This window comes from Syngnathus floridae, chromosome 6 (assembly GCF_059516105.1).
Source record: "Syngnathus floridae isolate MCC-2025c chromosome 6, RoL_Sflo_1.0, whole genome shotgun sequence".
In the NCBI taxonomy this organism is placed as follows: domain Eukaryota; kingdom Metazoa; phylum Chordata; class Actinopteri; order Syngnathiformes; family Syngnathidae; genus Syngnathus; species Syngnathus floridae.
The window spans coordinates 16402341-16423465 of record NC_142418.1 but is presented as its reverse complement, the minus strand read 5'-3'; the positions used below and the strand labels follow the sequence as shown (position 1 = coordinate 16423465).

Below are 21125 nucleotides of genomic sequence, written 5' to 3'. Positions count from 1 at the left end.
CTCCTCCTTCATTTCCCACATTCATCTTTGTGTCACTGAATTTGATCCTCACAACAGGATAGGATAAATAATCTTTGATGTATCATGTTGTTTTGATTGCGAGCTAGCTAGCTCACCGTTGTTTTAAATGTAGCATGTATTTAAAAAGATGGCCTACCTTCATGAATATTAATGTCAACGTCTTAGCGGTGTGGTTCACGGTAAAGATGCCTGCTGTCTATGCTGCAGAGGAGACAAATAGAAAGGTCAGCCAACTCGCAGATTTATTGAAACTAACAAAGGGCATCACAATCAAGATATCAATCGCTGGCTTGAAAAGAAATTCAATGTTTGGGGCTGTGCTGTTTCTAGAACTTGATGGGAATACTAACAAGTCTACCTTGCTGTCTACTCAGACCTTGTTTTCCTTCAGCACCATGACACATTGGCCTGGGAAAAGTATCGTATGTCAGTTTTGTCCCAGATTCTATTTCATATCGGACATTAAATACTCGTTATTTACAGTGCGCTCACTCCTCGTAGGGCCAGACCAATTTATGTAGGAAGAAGCAGATCAAGTTCAGTCCTTAATGACAACCCCTCGGCTGACCTCTCCAGAGAAAACAAATGGAGCCCCAAGGTGATGCTCCAGTATGGCTAACTACTTGGGTGTCCTAGCGAAAGGAACAGATGTAGCCCTGAGTACCAGGAAGGGGTGAGCTGTGGGTCAAGGTCACCATACGCCAAGGTTAGGGTCAGATAAGCGCGGCCGGGCTCGGGGGCTTCACATGCCCGCGGGCCGTGAAAGGGAGGCGTGGTGGACGCGCACTCGAGAGCTTTGGCTCAAGTGTTAGTCCACCGAGAGCCTCAGGGGCAAGTGAGGAAAGTGGGCACTGAGGTTCAGGACAGTCATATGTCTACGTTGCACGCTTTCCACTTGAGGACTTTTCTTGGGAAGAATAAAAACAAGCTTTGTGGCAGGCTAAGAATAAACCTTTGGCTTCAAACTGTTTATATGGAAAGTCGGTTTTAAAGAGTTGAGGCTTTATCAACAAAACCTAAAACTTCTTATGGGATTTAACGGGAGTTAGGAGGGGCCTTGGTTTATTGACAATACTACCCAAAAAGTTTCAGATTTTTCGGACTATAAGGCTCACCTGAAATTTTTACATTTTCGCACAAAACTTATAATGTTGGATTCAATTTTGACATATTTGTTGCCCTTGGCACAGTTTGAATAAATCAACTCATAATCATCTACTCTATTATATATCTATGACTGCATGATCTAAAATACGGAATGTTTCCATAAAATATTTATTAACGGAACACAAATGTTCTGCCGCTACTGGATTTTGTTCCCCTAATACACGTACATCCATATAATATTTAGTCCACCCATATAAGAACTCTGTTATGTCACATCCGAAAGGAATTAACTCTAATTGGAAAACTCTAAATAAATGACTTGAGGTTCTTTTTTTTTTAAGATGAGGAAATGTCAGCCTACGCCATTAGTTACAGCGAGAGATCCCATGGTATTTGGAAGGAATAAATTAGTCTGAGCACATTTATTTGGACTTAATTAATAAGATAACCTAAGTGATTTATTTGATTCCCTGGACTGTGTGGCGCAATAATAAGCTACAGTACGCGAACGGGACAACAGCAACACAGTGAGACAGCAATTACTGTCATATTCACAGGGAGGAGGATGCTAATGGGGAGCTTCTCTGTGGCAGGATCAAATCAAATGTAAATGTATCCTCGTGCTTGTGTGGCTGCCTCTAATTAGCAGGCGCGGCAGAGTTTGATAAACTCTTTAAGATTGTGCTTCCTACCGTTGTCAGCTCATTACACCGCGTGTTCACGCTGGAAGCAGTACGCGTTTTATTCGCAGTCTGTTTCCCTCAAGCAGCATTTAGAAGTAATAAAGAGCTGTTCGTTTCCCCGGGAAGAAGCGAACGGTCATATCTATAGCGTCCTACGCATATTTTAAAGGCCTCGGGAAAAATAGCAACAATGCAGATGAATGAATCGAACGGATAACTCCCACGCACAAAACACCTTTGCTGTAAAAGGAAACACAAAGTACATCTACTCGAATTAACAATAAAGTCTTATTATTGTGTATATCCATAATCAAACTGACAATGGCTGATTTCAACAAGAACATTTTGTCAGTGTGCGACAATCCTTTTATTATTAGCCACCGTTGGAGAAAAACGGCTTTTAATGTAATCAACAAAGCATTGAGAAAATGGTTTAAAAATAGGATGAGTGTGAACGAGGGATGAAGGAGAGAGAAAGATGACACCACAAAAGGTCACTCCTTTTTCTGTAGTCAATCACTGACATTTAAACGCCACGTTTCAAACGTCACCGATAAAAACGGTGGCAGATAATGGCGAGCGGGCCCGCCGCCGCCGCCGCAATTATAAGCCTAATGAGATGCAAGAATGCAAATGTCTTTGTGCGTGGACGGCCTCCCTTTTGTGGGGCGCGGCAGTCGGCGGCAGCGGCGTCTGCGGCGGGATGATAGATGCCGCGCTGGTGGTGGTTGACAGAATGGTGACATGTGGGTGTGTGGGAGTGAGCGGGGGGGACGGACACAACCGGGGGAAAAATCGTGCCATAAACCTTACACAACAAGAGGAAAAATCTAGAACGGAGTAGAGGTTAACTGTACGTAAGCTAAAGTTAATTTACACTTCATTAAATGCAATTTTTGTATTTTGATGATATCAAGTTGGCAGGTCCGATCGAGAGTTGACCGAGACTAAAAGTGTCCGCTCGAATGTATTAAAGGAAAAAATAATCATAATAATTTGTCAAATGCCTATCCTGAATCAGGTGGACGCTACGATTGATTAATTTCCAAAATCTTAAATTTGGGTATAAATCTTGAATTGAGTGAAACAATATTTCTATTGAAGTTTTATCAATTAAATAATTCTTTCAGTAATTTTACCCCACACTTGATCAAGAAACCAGTTAAATGTCAAATCGCTAAAATCAATAAAGCTAATCAATAAGGGGGTCGAGCAAGAATAAAAATTCAACAGTCGCCTGAGTAACATGCCAAATTTAGCCATTAAAGATTAACTCAATTTTTTTTTCCTCCATTTTCACTTCATTGACACTCGAGGCAATTTAGCAAATTGGGACCTCACATCTATGTGTCTCCTTCAAAAAAAAAAGCGTGTGCATAATAAGGAACACTGGTACAAATTCCATACTTTGTAGGTTCATCCTCTTTTAGAAGTACGGACCACCCTTCTCCATCGGGAGGCCTGATAAGAAAGGGAAACAAAACATGCTAGCAGTCATGCTGTTTGTTAGAGGCAATTAATTTCTCGGAGGCCTTCGTTCCATTCAGGGCGAGCTTTTGTGCTCTAAATCCCGCTATTGGGGAGCGTCTCTTGTGCGGCGTAGGAGGCTCTGAGACAGAGCGGAGGATCGTCAAGGAGAGGGAGAAGCTTTGGGTGACAGATTATCTCGGGCCAGTTAAGCATGTAATTGCTCAAATGAGTTAAAATCCCTTCAAATAGCTGTCTCGGCACCTCGCCGCACCGACAACTGACAAAGATGAACCTAAAAATGCTCCTGCTCAAGCTTTTTTTAAAATTATTTATTCACTGTACCTCAGTTCATTCTGAAATATGATACAAAATGGTACTTTTTAATGTTTTGTATAGAAATAGTTGGATGACCAGTAATTTTTTTCTTTTTTTTTTGTGTGAGCAAACTGATTTGCAGACTCCACATGGCACATATAAGATGGATACAGTCCTAATTAATTTTGGGTGGGATCCAGGGACATCATGGTTTTTCAATATGTATATTTTTGGAATGGGCGAGAAAATTGAGAGAAAATCCACATAGCATGATAGATGAGATTCAAACCCAGAACCTAAGAACTGTAAGGCAGACTTGCTAACTCGTAGGTCACCGCGATGCTAATTTTGCTAAAACGTCACAATTTATAGCATAAGATACATAAGATCCTAAAAGATCATTTGTCATTTGCCGTTATGTTCTAAAAAGAAAATATCGAAATAATGCGGGACTTTATTGGTCACGTCGCAGGGACCACGTAAAAAACAAACAACTGATGTCACTACAATTGCGAATCCACTGATAGCAATCACACACACACACAAGAATGAAGATGTTCAAGGGAAGCGACAGAGGGAATGTTCCACGTGGTAGCAGACAGATTTAGATCTGGAGAATGTGTGCCTCCCTTCTGCCAAGTCTTTATGGCATCCCTACTGTTGCTACACAGAAAGGAGCCATGCCTTGGAGGGAGGCTCGACACCATGCCAGTCCTCAGAGGCTAATTGAATGCACTGTTCTCTTGAGTGCTTTTTTTTTTGGTCGTAATTATTAAAACAATTTTTTTGCTCGGCTGTTTCATATTGGCTTGAATTTTGGGTGATTATACGTTACGTGCGGTTTCTAGTCGTCGGTGTTATAAAAATGGGAAAAACTAGTTTCGTGTTGAACACCACGGGTGAGAAGAAGGGAGGGGAATGGGAATGGAAACACGTTGCCAGGTGTGTTCAGCCCGCGCCAAATGCCACCCTCGGAGCAGGGAGGGTGTCCCGCATCGCCTTTCCCCGGAACGAACACGATGGAGGGCGTGTGCGTACGTCTGAACGTTATTCACACCGCATCAAACTAGGCTTGCTAAGAGGTGCAAAACTGGGGCTGGCAGTCTCCCAAAGCAAAACAACCTGCAAGAATGTCATGCATGACACGGGCCCGGAACACGGTTCATGCATGGATTATTAGAGGGAGGGGCTCAGGTTTAATAAATAGAAGGACGGAATCCTCGTACCTCAAAAAACCCCGAAATTTTCAGGGGAAAAAAAATCTTTTAAAATCGCCAATGGAGTTCAACACAAAGTAGATTCCAGAAAGCAATTAGAATCATTTAGGACTGTCGACTTTGCTAAGGTGAGACATTGCGTGGATTGTCTTCACCGTGGCTGACAGGTGACGGTCAGACAAGGTCAGTGGACGTACAAGCTCTCATTTAAAAAACACTGACACCGGAGCACAAGCGGGGTTAGTTGGCTCTATCGGAGCTGTCAATCAATTAATGACAATTATTGAGCAAGGACGCGGCGGGAGGTGAGGGAGAGGCGACGAGCGCGACCGCGAGGTGGAAGGGGACGCAACATGGCCAACGGGACGAATTATGGAGATTGAAAAATAATGACCAAAACTGAATGATATTAGCATCGCTAGCTTCCACGTGCAAAATGTCTTCAATGAGGACCGTGACAGCTATTTGGACCTTGATTAGATCATCAAGACGACATTGGATAACTTGGTAGAAATCCCGTGAAAAAGGAATTAAGTTTAAGCAAATTATGTGAAGAGTTAAATGAAGCGTAAATGATTGTATTATGAGACCGGTTGGCTTTTCTTGCACTCTAAAAAACAAATAAGAAGCCAGCGCACCCCGTCCCACCTTAAGCAGGGCGGGACAGTCTCAAACAGGACAGTGAGAGGGAGGGAGGGGCAGCATTCCGAAATCATCCAGCTGGCAGGCTTTAATTCTGCACCGTTCTCATTAAAATGCAAATTAAATTTATAATTAGCCAGTGCTGTATCCTGAGAAAGCACCTTGTGTGCAGCCCCAACATATGGGCCAGTCTCTGGGACGGTGCTCCTCAACCATTGCCGCCCTGGGACTTGCATCTTACAATCGTTGCCAAGTCTTGACCCACGTCTAAAGTTAAGAATAAGGAAATCCGATAGAGAAAGTAAGCCTGAGGAAGCTGTCTCTTTCCCCCCAGACCCGACGAGGCACGGGGAAGCTCGACCCGGTTTACTCTGGTGGAGTTCTCCCGTGTCACAGGTCAGCGCACGGGTCACCTCGCCGAGGCAAGATCGAAAGGCTTCCGACCAAAATTAACCTTTGAGATAATTATTTTTTCATTGATAGCGAATCTTTGTAAACACCAGACAGCACTACTTTTTTCCCCCGAATGCTTTTCAGTCACTAAAATCGGAGCTGTTGTCTTATACAAGCAATCCCGGTCGGGGGATGACGGGCCACAAACTGTAGCGGGACTCTTTTGTTGTCCCGCACAAGCTGGAGCCAAGTCATTCCGGAAAAGGGGGAAAGGCTTTTGTGTGAGACGCTTGACTTTTCCCACTGACACAGCAGAAACGGCACATCAGTCAGTCATCAACTGTCACAGCTTGTAGCTAAGGGTCACCGCGGCTCGCCACCTCAAAAGAAAAAAGGCCAGATCTCGCCGTGCACTCTCGCCCAGCTGGATGGTACGCCGGTGGCGCGGTGTCAAGAGACCGCCACGCTGCCCCCAAGTCACTCTTTTGTGAACGACTTAGGCAATGAGAAGGTCTCATGTGACCTCTTCAACGCTCCCTTGTCACCTACGCTAGACTATTTGACACAGTTAAGTCTCTTGAAGGCAAGACGGATTTATCGCCAAAGCTGTCACTTGAGTTAACCTGCCAAGGACGATTGGACATGGCCCGATGTCACAACTCACTGTCTTCTGTCAAGATGTTCAGCAAGTCAAGCAAAAGGGGACTTGAAAAAAAAGTCTACAGTGACCCAACGCTGCTCAGAGACCAACCCTGACACCATTAGCAAAAAATCCCTAACCCCCAAAATATTATACAGAAAATAATGGCTTATATTGATAGTTTGAAAGCCTTCATATAATTCGTGGCCCTCAATCCGAGTTTTTACTTTCACTTTTGATTTTGGAGCAATCGACGTTTTGCTAGCCTATGTGAAAACGGTACGTTTGTTGCTAAAATAAAAGTGGTCAGTGAAAATCGGCCAATTCAAGGTTGAATGGACTGAAAATTTTGTAGAAGACAAGACGATTTTATACGCCATATGAAGTTTTGTAATATAAAATCAAATGGGGGCAGTACCGTACCTCAAAACTACAAGGCAAACATGCTAGCAACTCTCCCGCTTTATGCTAGCAAAACTAAAAAACGCAATGATGGGGTTGGACAGGGGGGCCTTCTACCATAATAACCTCATGACAGTGCGGGACAAAAAAAGTCCCAAATGATGTATGGCTCCACTCATTTGACAGTCAGCATGAGACAAAACACAGTTTTCTAAATTTAATCCACCATTGTGCCGGTTGTTCGGCGACGCGCTCACGCTAGCGACTTTGGTGGCGCCACCTGTTGCCTTGTTAATCATAGTGAGAAGATACTCATAAATCATAACCTTCTTCAATTAATCACGCTGTCAGCTCCTAGGTGAGAGGTTGCGTGGCGAAGAGACAAAGGTCGTCGTCGTGGTGTGAACGGGTCGCCGTTTACGCGCCATCTCTTATTCTTGGGAAGTGTCAGCGGAGAAGCCGGCGGAACAAAAGGGGGAATCAAAGTCAGAGGGACGGGAGGCAAACGGGTTGGGGGGGGGTAAACGTAGGAGAAAAGAAGCGGGGCGCAGCGCATAAAAGGCCGTCAAATTGACCTGTCATTACATCAAGAGAGCGCTGCCACGCCGCCACATTATCACACTCGCCATACCCTTTGAGATGACAGAGTTCCCGCAACTTACCAGGTTCTGCCTTAGCCCCATTTGCATAATTAACTAGTTATTCACATGTCACTCATTGGACTTGCATTCATTTGTCCAGAGACTTCTGATTACACGCCGTGCACTGTATCCGCCGTCACATGATCGGGCCTTGGCAAAAACACCAATTAAAGTCTATTAATGAGCTCATTCAGATTAAAGTTAAAGGAGCGTGTTCAATGGTTGTTACAAAACAATTTCACGCTGGTTATTGTGTGCCTGACATGGAACTTCAAAATAGATTCAAATAGAACACGCTGATGGGGAATTCAAGGCATGTATTTTGTATTGCATACAAGAAGAATTTGTCTGGCCCTACGGTGGCCTTTAAGGGTCAAAAGTCAAGAAGAGCCACCGGGCCACTGGCACAAAAACTTGACACGAAAAATCCCATTTTTATGTAATTCCTCAATTTGTAGCTGACAACCTCTGATGACGGAAAAATACAATTATGATATACGAGTATGAATGTGAGTAATATGAGACAATGCTGTAAGTTACGGTCAGAGCAATGAAACTATGCCACGTCTGACATTCAACCACAAGCTTGAAAATTCTTTTAACCCACTCATCATATATTGGTGGCATTTGAACCCAAACGGTTGAAAAAGGAATCGGCTTTGTGAGACCTCAATGTAAATTTCCCGCAGTTTTCGAAATTATTTCTGACATTCGCTTAATTTGTGCTATTCATTTATATATATAAAAAAAAAGCCATTTGTAAAATATGTACCCGTTCCGACCTGCGTTTGCTGTCTTAAAAGCAAAGCATTTTAACCTTCAAGTAAAAACGGGTCACAATTGATCTGTAATTGGTCTGTAATTTTGCATCTTAATGCGCTATACATTAAAGATGAACTTTAGCAAGCTTGGGATGACAATTTACTCAATTTATCTCTTTGCATTTGTGAATGACATTTAAGGCTCACAAATGTTGCCATGCGACTGCCCACTCGTTGTCCACCTTGGAATTTGCCATTGGATTTTATTCCTTGACAACAATTCGAATACAAATTGGGTGTTAGCTTGAATGATTCTACCGAGGTGACAACCCATCAGGACCTCAAAATACGTTTTAGCTCAGCATGTGGGTGCAAGTTGCGACAGACTAAACACTGATAATATTTTATCCCTTTAAATCACGCAGGTTATTTATGCATCATTGGCAATACGGCTTCTTTAGCACTTTGATTAAATGCTTTAATCAATCACAATCCCGGACTGTTTATTAATCACTTTATCAAACAGTTGATGCATTGCTGCGTTTAATGGACTCCATTTATTTTGATTTCTCCTCTCTTCATCTTATGGAAGGGCTCTCCCAATCTGGGACAGATAAAAAAAAGTGGGGGGCGGGACGCAGGAAGGGGCCTCGTGAGCTCGGTCAATGCGGTGTCCTTAACTTCACTGCAATCACTCTTGAGCAATTTATTCATGACAATGCATGCCCTGAGCGATAGCTGTAGGTGAGCCACGCAACTTAACGCAGATAAACAGGAAAGCGTTCATTTGTCTGATCACCTGACACCGTGATGATGTATGATACTAATAAGATGAATACACCTTGGTGATTTCCCCCTTATTTAGTTTGCAGTGACTCCGCTAAATGTTACAGGACAATGATTGTGGATTTTAGTGAGTTGCTACCACGCACAAGCATGAAAAATTAGGCCAGATCGATGTTTTTTTTTTAAATTTTTTTAGTTCAATGCAGAAAAAAATATGACCGATTAATCTTACGATTAATCGAAAAAAATATATAAAAATATTAATAATGGCTAAAACGCATTGTACATGGTTAAAGTACATAAAGGCAAAAACAATTGGCAGTCTGATGGTTTGAAGGGACAAAATCGGCTGACTTAATTGGTCAGTCAATTAATTGGTTGGGCTCTAGAAGAATCTATCCATCCCTTTATCAAACAGGTTTAACATTTTATTTTTAGGCCCTGATTGTTGTCTGAGCATATCGGAGAGAGAAAAAAATAGATTAATAATTTATCAGTGGCATCACGATCGGAAATCGGCTAAATTTAACCAGAAGGGAAAATGCTACGATTTTATCCGCTTACTTTTCCACCAAATGTTTTCCACCAAACTGTCCAAGTGTATAGCTGATCTATCCAGGTCAACAATTAACATGTAAAAGTGGTTGGAGAGGCTAGGCATTTTCATGAATTCCATAATGACTGAAACATCCTAAACTCCTCAGCCTCCATTTCAAGTTGGATACGCTAACAGGACCAAGGTAGTCATTGAACCTGCCGTGATCTGGTCAGAAATAACCATAATTAGCAAACAATCCACCTCCTTTTAAGCCTCATCCCTGCCAACCCCGCCATCATTCAAGCGTCAAAGTCTGCCGGTCTGGACTCAGACTTTCTGTCTCATCCATTTCTATCGCCCCCCCTCTCCTCCCTCCCTCCCGCTTCTCCTCCTCTCTCTATTGTGCGCGAAAAAGCTATTGTCTGCATCATCTGAAACCCCGCTCGGCGTTATGAAAAACAGGAGTGTACAGGTTTGGAACGCTGAATAGAAAATTGTACTTAAGTGGTCTTCTCTTGCCCGCCACCTCTGGCCTCTACCCTCCTCCACATGAGAAGGGGCTGCAGGGGTGGGCTGGCAGGGAACGCCAGCGGGGCAACGGCGAACTTGAAAGCCGCCCGCGTTTGCAGCACTCTTGAAGAGAAAAAGCAAAAAAAAAAAAAAAAAACAAGCATTTCACACCTGAAGCCTTTCACGCGGGGGCCTCGAGGCATCCCCTTCAAGGCTTTTAATTGGCTATTGCTTCAGAGCTCGTTCAGAGCGCCCATTATGGCGAGGCGACCGGCGGCCAAGTACGCCGAATGAAAAGGGTGCTTCTCCCAGATGGACCCGGTGGCATTAGAAAGTGCCCGATCACTTCTTGCTGTTGACTGGCAGAGCTATTTCACACGGCGCTGTTCCAGAACTCACTCATAAGGCTTTTCAATATGTTTAAAAAAAAAAAAAAAATCGGCATTGTCGTGGCGTATTAATGACATCAAGTAAGGCGCACGCGTCGGAACAAGCTTTACTTTGATACCTTCAACTCGGCCGCTCCTGTTTATAAATGACGGCATGTGAAGAAGCAAGTGAAGGATTTAGTTATTAACACATTAAAACAAAGCCCGCAGCGTGCCGGCACACTTGAGGCATTTTGATCACTTACAGCCTTTGAAATGAAGACATTTGTGGCTTCTCCCTACATAGATTTCATGCTTTAATCTTGGCGGAGGCAGGCGAGCCCCGAGGATACGATGTTCCACTTTTTTGCTTGGCAGATTTACCTTAAAAGATCGAGTCCACCAGCCCCCCCCCCCCCTCGCCATCTGCTATCTGAAGTTTCAACCCGCCGCAGCCCCGAGGCAGGGAAGCATCTACTGGCAGCCCTTTTCGAGGGCACCCAGAGTCCCCGTGGATGGACAGCCCACAGGGGAACCAGATAAAGTAGGTGTTTAGACGACGACGGCTTTGAGCTAGCTTCGGACTTGTGGGGAATGTGACGTGCAAACTAATTACGCTGCACTGCCAAACGGTTTGAGATTACAAAAATTGCAAAAGTGGAGCTCGGATTTTATCAATCGCTCCACTATTTACTCACAACACGGACTCATATAAAAGTCGGATATTTTCCCGAGGAGGATGCAACAGCGATACTTGATTTTGTTAATAAGGACAACAACAAATGCTTAATTAGCTCATTCACATCTGCCCAAATGCCTGTCACACTTTTGGCAGTCGGTACTTAAAAAGAGGTTGGACCACAAATGATCTGCTATATTTGCATTAACACCTCAGCTGGTGGGCGCAGACAGTCCCAGAAGATACATACCGGGCAAAATCATTAAAAAGGTACAATGGCCCCCCCAAGATCACTTGCCTCAACATAAATCTTAACAGCTTCAACATGGACCGATTTGTCCGATCTTGTAATAATGAAATAATTCGACATTTGAAACAACTTTGGGTTTTGACAATGGAGCCAAGTTGCCCAATTAAATCGAGTTCGTTACTCGCGTGTTTTTAATGGAACACGAAACCGCATACTTATATACTGAACATAATGCTTGAGGAATAAAAACGACACTTTTGTGAATAAATCATTTTTAAAATGATAAAAAGGACATATCAATGTCGGACTACAACTAAAAGATTTTGAAAATTATTACAAAAGCCCTAAGTACCTGCTAAGCTAGCACCTAGCCTAGCTTCTTCTATGACACTTATCTGGCTGCATTGTGGCACTCTGCTGCCTCTCATAGGTCAGTCTTAGTACTACACCAAACATCCTCCGTGTGTGTGTGTGTGCACTTAAGTTGCAAACACTGCACAACACAAGTAAATAAAATCTCCACTGTAATACGTAAATCCGCAATTTCAAGTCAGCCGAGAAATAAATCTTCTCCGCCGCTGTCATTGTTCTTTATTACACTACGATTCATTACATATGAATGTGCTTAGCGTGCTTCTGAAAAAAAAACATCACGTAACGTACTCATGATGGCTTCGGCGAGCGTGTCAACGGCTCGGATGAGTCGCATTTGTCAACGATGGACTGACAATGAAGCAAGATTAGGAATAACTTTAAGCATTCTCTCTCGCTGTGTGTGTTAAAAGAGAAGTGATTTTTTTTTTTTTTTTAATAAAGGCACTACGGTGGATGTAATCATGGACGCGAGTCTTTTCGCAGGTAGCATCCGTCAGTGCCACGCTGCAAGGCGATAGCAGACGCGGGATAGATCACTGTCGGCGGGCGCTCTTGGCCGAGACCTCATCCTTCACGGGGGCCAAACCGGTTGCGGTTAGGGAACTGAACTTGGGACAAGGAGGGCCGCGGGTTCAATATCTCCGCCGTACACCGAGCCGAGATACTTAACCCGAGCTGCCGCGCTGAACATTCTGGCTAATAAATAGATGGCATATAAAATGTCAGCGCCGCGCCTGTGGAGAGTCGCGCGGCAATAATAGACCCGAGTATTCCCGGACTCGGCATATCACAATAAAGCAGACAGACATCACCAGGAGACGGCAAGGGGGCATGTTTTCAACGTGCCTGACATATAATACACTCCAATTGGAATTAGTGCAGACTGGAAGATGTTTAAAAGGCAATAAAAAAATCTAATTCGGTTTAAAGTTTTTTTTTTTTTAATTATTATTACTTTTTTCTTTATATTTCCTCTAAAAAATAATTAGAATTTTAGTCTGGTAGTGAAACCCTTGAGTAAGTATCGTCTCTTTCTTGTATCTTGACTCGGGTTTCGCTCCAATGTTCACAGAGTAAGAAGGAGAAAAAAAAAAAAAAATCAATAAAGCAACACGACAGCGAGTCTCAAGAGGGTTTCACTTTGGATTAAGAACAGAGCGGCGGCGGGGGGGGGGATGGGAGAATGCAATACTGGGCCGGCATTGACATTATTATCAAAATCCTTATTGATTGCTGATGTGTAAAAATAAAAAAAGGCAATCTTACAGGTAGTAATTGAACGGGAATCCGCCACGGCGACTGGGATGACGTGACATTAAGCAGCGCCAGGCGAGGGGGCAGCGGTTTAAGTGATCTGGCGGCCCTCCTGTCAGGATCGATCAGTGTCGCTGAAATTTAGAGCAACACTCCAAATTGGTCTTAATGGCGTGTTTCATCCTCCCCGCGCCAACGGGGAGCCGGTGGCCTTCATCGCGCCGGGTTCCTTGGCCTCCCTTTCAATTGGGGCGCGCCACTGATCCCCTGCTCGCTGGGCAAAGGGGGCAGCCCGAAGCATCAAGTGACTCAAATCCCTACTTCTGAGAAAGTGTGTGAAAGAGACGAAAAAAAAACAAGCCGTATCCAAGCCATGGCAATTTTATGATGAAGCTCTACTGGATATTTATCTGGTAACATGCTGAAGCAAATTGCCGGATGTTTTTTTTTTTTTTTTTTTTTCTCGACTCATTTTACTGTCATTTTTTTTTCTTTGTGACACTTTGGTAGCAAAATGTCATTTGCAAAATAATAACAAGTGCCTCCTTCTATGTTTTTTTACTATCTTGCTGTGTTCCATTTGGAGAGGATCAAGTCACAGCGTTACTTATATTCTCCACAGAAAAGAAGAAAGGCAATTGAGGTCCCGTCCCCCGTGACCCACCACCCGCAGTTGCACTTGGTAGGGGGATTTTTTTTTTTCCCTTCCCAAGGAGGGTCTACGTTTGCTTGGTCTATTTTAAAGCAGTTAGAGATAAGAATGGGTGCTCGTTAAAAATCTGGAGCCTGTTGAGCATGCAAACACACATTTCAATCTGCATTTTTTTTTTCAAGTGCGTCAATAATGATGCAATTTACTTGTATTTTTATATATATTTTTTTACATTTGGTGAAAAAGATAAATTGTAAATAAAAATGTGATTATTTAGGGACAGCAAAAAGGTGACAACTAAATAAAAAGCAGCATCTTTGTTGTATCTATGTCAATTGTGGCGAAAATATGGCCCGCTTTCATCTCGAGCATTTTCATACAATTTAAATAATTGGTTAAAATACTGACTCGAAGCAAAAAAACTAACATTTTTATTTTGTTTGTTTTTGTATAGCTCTATTATATAAATATATATTCTAAAAAAAATCATCACAATAAAATCACTTAGATATCAATTAAAAGAGAGGAATAACAATTTCAATATTTAAATGTAATAATGAATAATCATTTCAAAATTCTTTATTTTTATTTTACTTTACCGACACATTTCACCTTTTTTTGGTCTTAAAAATTCAATGTGGGCCCTTTAAGTACGGTTTGGAGGACAGCAAAACCACTCTCGACGCCTTCGACAAATCCGGCAGATATTTTTTTTCTTAAAAAAAAAAAAAAAAAGACAATCCGAATTGCTCACGCATTCGCCTCTTATCAACAGCCCGGCAGCGATTGTGATTCATAGCAGTCATTTAGGTGATAATGCATTCATTGACTACGCAGCGGTAAACACGGCCATATCCGGGATATCGGCGCCGTTGCAACCATGGCCGTGCTAAACAGAAAAGTGAAGATGGTGTTGATTGATAAATTGACAGGTTAATTTTGGGATGGATAATGAGAGTAGGACCCTGAGAGATGCTGGAGAGGTAGAGCGCTCTACTTTGGATGCAGTGCCATCTGTCTATTACCGACAGAAGCGCAGCAGACTCGCCGTGTAGGTTCAACGAGGTTCTATTCGCCTTTGTTCCTTTGCATGGCAAAATATGTGGAATATTTCCAAAAATATTGTATATTTTTCTCTCGGAGGATAACGTATGTGGCTTCCATCTCTGGTGTATAATTAAGAAAGGGAAATCTTAATTAGGGGGCGAATGAAAGAGGAGGTTTAACTGGAGGTGAGGAAAAGGTTTCCTCTACACATTCCCGCCGCTTGTCACCGCAATGTGCCAAGTCGGCAAAGCAAGCACTTTTAATTAAGTCCGACGACTGTTACTGTACAGTACATCTCCTCCTCGGTGAATCAGCACACATGACCCCGATGCTAATCAAAGGTCACCATTTTACTTCCACACCTAACGCCCATTATTTCGATCCTGTCCAAATGCATGTTTTTTTTTTTTTCATCAGCGAGATGTGTAAAAGTGTGAGAATCAGAAAGAGCCGACAATTAAAAGTGACAAGACCGGGTATAATTGCACTCAGGGAATTTAGAGTATGCTTACAAAAATTTGCTTTTAAATCAAATCTAATAAAAATGCAAGCTGAATGATGTCTTAACGCAGTGACTGAAGGCAATTAAATTTACATATTGTCGTACTACGGGACTTAAAATGACCCAATTTATTTTCTATTCTTTGTAGCGAGGCTTCAAGAGAGCGTTTTTTTTTCCTTTTACGATGTGGCTTGATAGAATTTCCTGGTGAGTCAGTCCTCTTTGCTGTCTCCAAGTATGGAAAAAAAAAAAAAAAAAAGAGAGTCTAATCTACCCGGCGACAATTAATCAGAAAAGAGAATTTTAAACAAATGCGCATTGTGTGATTTTAAAGGAGAAAGTGCGAATTAATTTATTTGTATGTAAAAACAAAAAAGGTTGAAATTACCATAAAATGGCATAATAATGGATATTTGGTCTTTTGGTAGCAAAGCAGAAACAGCTGCTGATAAAAATCAATACAACCGACAACACTGTCGCCATGGATGCAAAACAGAGAAGAAAAAAAAAATCTGATTAAAAAAAAAGATTGGATTTATATATACACACACATCTAAAGACTAATCCAAGTTAGTTATGTGTATATTATATGTGCAGATTTTTTTTTTGTGCGTGCAGGGAAGCAGCATCATTCAGTCGGATGTCTTGATGATGTGCATTGAAATCATTGAATCCAATCAAAGCGTATTAAGCAGCTAAATTGAGTATGAAAAGGCTCGAGCGTTTGACGACGCGGCCGGCGGCGGCGTGTATGGCAACAATGCTCCCTCCGCCGCCGTTTTCATCAGGGGTGCATTTTGTCGCGCATTGTTGGAGGGAAGAAGCTCGGCTTTTAGTCTTATTGTGGCCGAGTAAATACCCGTTGATTAGCAAAAAGCGCACGGTGGCACCAAATGAGTTGCCGCGCTCCTTCTCGTTTGTTCCGCCATCGTCCTGAACTCTGACAGGACCGAAAAGAAGAGGTGCAGAGGACAACTCTTACGGCGGAGGGGGGGGATCCGCCTTGCTGTTTCTAAAGCACCCAGCAGCTTGATCCCGTGTCACTCAGAGGGCAAGGCTGGCCTCTGCCTCCATTTGCCTTTGAAATCCAAACGTTTAATTGTGGTCAGTGGAAAACGGGGGTTCAATCGAATGAATGGTTGAAGCGTATGAGCGAAGGAGGGCGGGGCCTACTCATGAGCGTCAGCCTGTAAAATGAGTGAGGGGGGGGGGAGAAAAAAAAAATTAGAAAATCAAAAGGGAATAATGAAATTAGGGACGGCATGGCGGGAGAACTTGAAGCGCTGACCCCGATCGTCCACGGTGAAATGCGAGAGATTAGCAAACGTTTCATGCTAATTTCCATGGAGATTTCTGTCATTTTGCAAAAATGAGTCCTGCCCGCTTTGATTTGTCCACATTGGGCGCCACTCCTCCTCCTGCCAGCATTGTCGGGGTGGTCCGCTTTATCACGCCTCGTGGGCCCTTGATGGCCCCTCGCGGCGGCCTGCCCGTCGTGAGATTACTGAAGCGATTTTGACGTCTCTATCAGCCACCGCCGTGCCCCCCCAACCAGCTTCTCTTCTGCCCACCCACTAGCGAACTCTCCCAGATCCGTCAGATGATGGCTTCATTGGTTCACGCGGCACCCTGCAAACTCGTACCATCCTATCCCTCTCTCCCCCCCTCCCTCCCTCCCCCACAGACTGTAGACTGTTTCACCTCTTGCTATCCCTCAGCCTCCTCTCCCTGGGCTTCATCCTGGTTTGTGCTTCTGCCTGCCACATCAAAGGAGAACCCGGGGTCACGGAGCCACAGGCATGGAATATAAATGCAGCCAACTGTGTGGCAGTATGGGAAATCAATCCTCTAAAGATAGCCCCATACTCTTCATGAACCCATCTCTGATACATATAGAAACACGTACAGGGGCCCCCCTTTGAGTATTGTGCGGTGACGTTTGTTTGTTTTGCCTTTGTGTTCAACTTTCCTCGTCAACTTCAGCGTGACAGTATATCGGCCGAAGAGCGTGAAGGGGGTACGGTGGAATCGTTATAGCAAAAATGTTTTGGGGGTTAGAAATTCTTAGGATGATTAAGAGCAGTTCTTAACAATCGGAAGAATAGATGTTGTATTGAATTTCGTATAGCTTAGTGATATACAACTATTTTTAAATTAAATTAAAAAAATAATATACATTAGTTTTCAAAGCTGTAGAAGAAGTGGGAAACATGTTTTAGTTTGGTATACTCTTCCTGAATACTCTTTCTTCTTGGAACTTAAAATAAAGTTATATACATATTTTTTGTACCAATAATTTGTACACAATATAAATTGGATAAAGAAATAAAGGGAGAATTTTGAGTTTTGTGACTAACATTATTTCTCATTCTGTCAAAACCCCCCAAAAATTTTGCATTGTACTCCCTCAACACATTTTATAATTAGCGCAATAAAATAAAAATAATTATTACACTTTTGTTTGGATCTCAACAAATTTGCCAATGAGTACTAAAAGTGTGAGTCCATGTAGGAAAATGAAAGAAAAAAAAAACACAGCGGCACAAGTATGTAAATAACATCTGTTGGAGGTCTGTTTCTTGCCTGCATAAACCGGGAGGGCATTCTTCGTGAAACGAGTCATGTGAATTTAACTTGGTGTTTGACACCTGTGATACAGTTGAACTGACAAGCAAATGTCGTTGTTAGAGGGGGGGGGGGTGGAAGACGTGGCAGACAGATCCTCAAATTGTATCATCCTTCAACGCTCCACGGTCGGTGGACTAGGTCTTTGCCTCGCTGAGGTTTGAGGGCTGTAGATAAACGTTCTGTCGGAGGATGTCATCGTCTACATTAGTGATGGAGATGCCACGCCGGCCGCGGCGTTTGACTGACACCGTGTTTTGTGCAGCTTGACAGCGGCCTGTGAATGCTAACTCCCCTTGGCGGGGTCTCCTGGCTTGGTGAAGCCAACACCTCGTGGTGCCGAGGCGCTACACTTTGACATTCTGAAGAGATGACGTGTGCCGGCCTTACCTCAGGGGAATAATTGACTAAGAGAGGTTGCAAAAGTTACTTACACGATGTACTTAAGATATTTTGATACTTGAGTGGTAAAAGTAGGAGAGCTGATTCTACACTTACATGTTTGTAAATGTAAAATAAAAAATGTTTGGACTCTGGAATGTATTTACTGTATTTATATAGAACACCCTTGGCAATCTTTCATTATTTTACATTCTGTAACGGTCATACAAAGACGAAAAAGCTAGCTAGGTACCTCAAATAGACAAAATTTATGCTAGCAACTAGCTCCCGTAGCTTAGCTAACGTTGTGATTTGAGTTGCCAAAAATAAAAAGTAGGAAACTATACTGGCTAAAAGTAGGAAAAGGCAAGTACCAACTCCAGGTATCGGTATTAGTGCCGCGACTAGTCGTTTACGATCAGGAAATAGAAATTAGAAAAATATATAATTGCTATTAATTTCATTTAATTTGAAAGACGATTGTTATATTGGGATATATAGTCTTTTTTTAATATCTGTCATTGATTATTTGGGGAAAATCTTATCCATCAAAAGTACTAATGGTATCGGTGCTTAGTATCGGTATCGCTGACACCTCGAGAATTGAGTACTTGTACTGATGTCAGTCTGGTGGTATCAAACAACCCTATTCAAAAATAAATATTCAAGTCCAGCTACCAAAGATCAACGCTAATGGAGTATTTGCCCTTCATTACTTCTCACCGCAGAAGATTATTTTAACCTTTAGTCAGTCAGATGACCGTCCCGGCCAGCTTTAACCATCAAACGTACACGTTTAACACAAAACAACAACCTTCGACGTGTAAAACAACACAAGCAGGAAGGAAGGGGCTTTAAGAATCACTCTGAGGAAACCGCAAGCAGACAGGCATCATCTTCAAGTGTCTCTACCACAAAAAGGCTTCACTCAGATGTGTGTGTTCAGCACAAGCCTAATGCACTTACGGTCGGCCGCAGCGCGTCTACGCTACGGCCGCACAATGGGCGCGATATGGTTTTTTCCATGCTTTCAGAAAGTGGATGCAAGAGTTTCCCGCTCGCTCGGAGTATTCCCGTCAAAACTGTGTTTGCTTGCTTCGGACTATAACGAGTTTTTGGACCACAGGACAGTAAAACGACGAGCGGGAAAAATAAGTGCAAAGTTACTACGAGGAGGAAAGAAAATTTGACAAGTGAATGTAAAAAATTACGACCAAAGCTAATGTGTTTCTCAAAACGACGATTGAAAAAATATAAATGAATAACTGAATAAATAAATAAATTAAAAAATCTAAAACTAAGAAGGAAACAAGGTGCAATGTTACTAGTTTTTTTGGTCTCACTACAGGTTATACGTACATATTTTTATTTGAACAAGTAAATGTCAAAATTCATCAAAATGAATGTGTTTCTCTGAATATTTGTCTTATACTAATTAGATCATATCATTAAATGTTTTACTGCTCCCAAAAATTACCGATCAATCGCAATGAAAAAAAAGTGCAAAGTTATGATGGGGGAAAAAAAACTAGCAATGCTAAAACTTGTCACTTATAACAAAGAAAATACTGTACTATGTGTGTTTTTTTTTTTTTTTGTATTCTTACTCAAATAAAACTCTAAATGTCAAATGTGACTCAATTTGATGTTTAGTATACAAAGCAGAACAATCCCAAACTAGCTGGACATAAGATGATTTCATTTTTATTTTCCAACTGCTTTTTGGAGCATGGAGAACCCAAGTGCCTGCAGCCCTATAATAATAATAAAAAAAAACATGGCAATGGACGTGCTGTGGAGTTGCTGTGTAGGCTCGAGGGCTGGACAGTGTACCCCTCCCACCACCACCCCATTGCCCTGCCCATTGATCTTTCCCGTAACTACAGCTCCCCACAGAAACCCGGTGCAATCTACACAGGGGAGTGCTCCCAGGCACCCCCCACTTCAAAGGTGCATATTTACTCTTAGAAAATTTAGAGAAAGTGCAGCTGTGGATGCATCCTGCAACCTCGATCAATGATAGGGCTGCTCCTCCTGACCCTCCCCCCTGCTGGCTAATAAAGTGCTTCTTAGGCTCGGTGGTTTCTCGGCCAGCCTTATGGGCTTGGTTCAAACTAGCACTTAGGTTGGTTTCCATTGTCTGCCTCCTTTTAATTGATTTTTTTTTTTTCAAACTTGTGGTTGCTCAGCAAAGTTGCAGAATTTCTGCTATTCAAATTTGCTTTATTGTCCGAACCTTGACTCGGTGCTGGTCCCGAGCAGGGTCAGGCAGGGCGGAACAATGTTCAAACTTTTATTGCGGCTAGGAAAATTATGGAAAAAAATAGTAACCTTGATTATTTTGCTTGAAGACATGAATAAACACAATTATTCATTGAGTTCATAACTTGGTATTTATTCGACCGTTTGACACATTAATCGTGTCTCTTTCATAAATGATGTTTTTATGATCCGGAGAAGCCAACATTGAAATCATTATTAAATGGAAAGAATCTTTTTAATAAATGGAGAGAAAAGATTCTAGGAAATAAGCGCTCTGAGCAAGGACATTTGAAAAAGGCTAATCCAAAATAATTGTTCTAAAACTTGTCATGAGTAGTTTGAATACTGTTTAAATATTGTTTTTTATTTCAATGCTAATTTTAAATGACAGATAAACAAATACAAATAAACATTTAAAAAAAAAAAAAACTATGGCGTGATTCAACAGTGCCTCTGTTGGTTGGAGTGAGACATTGCACTCCATGAATCCATTCCAAATAATTAAAACACATTTCGATTAAGACTTTTATTCCTTTGCCTACACTCAAGTGTCTTCTTTTTAATTAGCATCAGCATTAGGGTGTTACGCAAAAATATTCTAAAA

General features: G+C 42.3%; 1 protein-coding gene across 30 annotated transcripts in view; it reads right to left on the bottom strand.

Moving 5' to 3' along the window:
* Positions 1–21125, bottom strand: part of mctp2a (multiple C2 domains, transmembrane 2a) — a 160844-nt gene that overhangs the window by 45105 nt on the left and 94614 nt on the right. For 27 of the 30 annotated variants that reach the window (XR_015858890.1, XR_015858865.1, XR_015858881.1 and 24 more), the window contains one exon: positions 158–222. The exons of the other annotated variants lie outside the window; for them this stretch is intronic. The gene's annotated coding sequence lies outside the window, so the exon portion shown is untranslated. The remainder of the gene's footprint in view (positions 1–157; positions 223–21125) is intronic. 30 annotated transcript variants of the gene reach the window in all.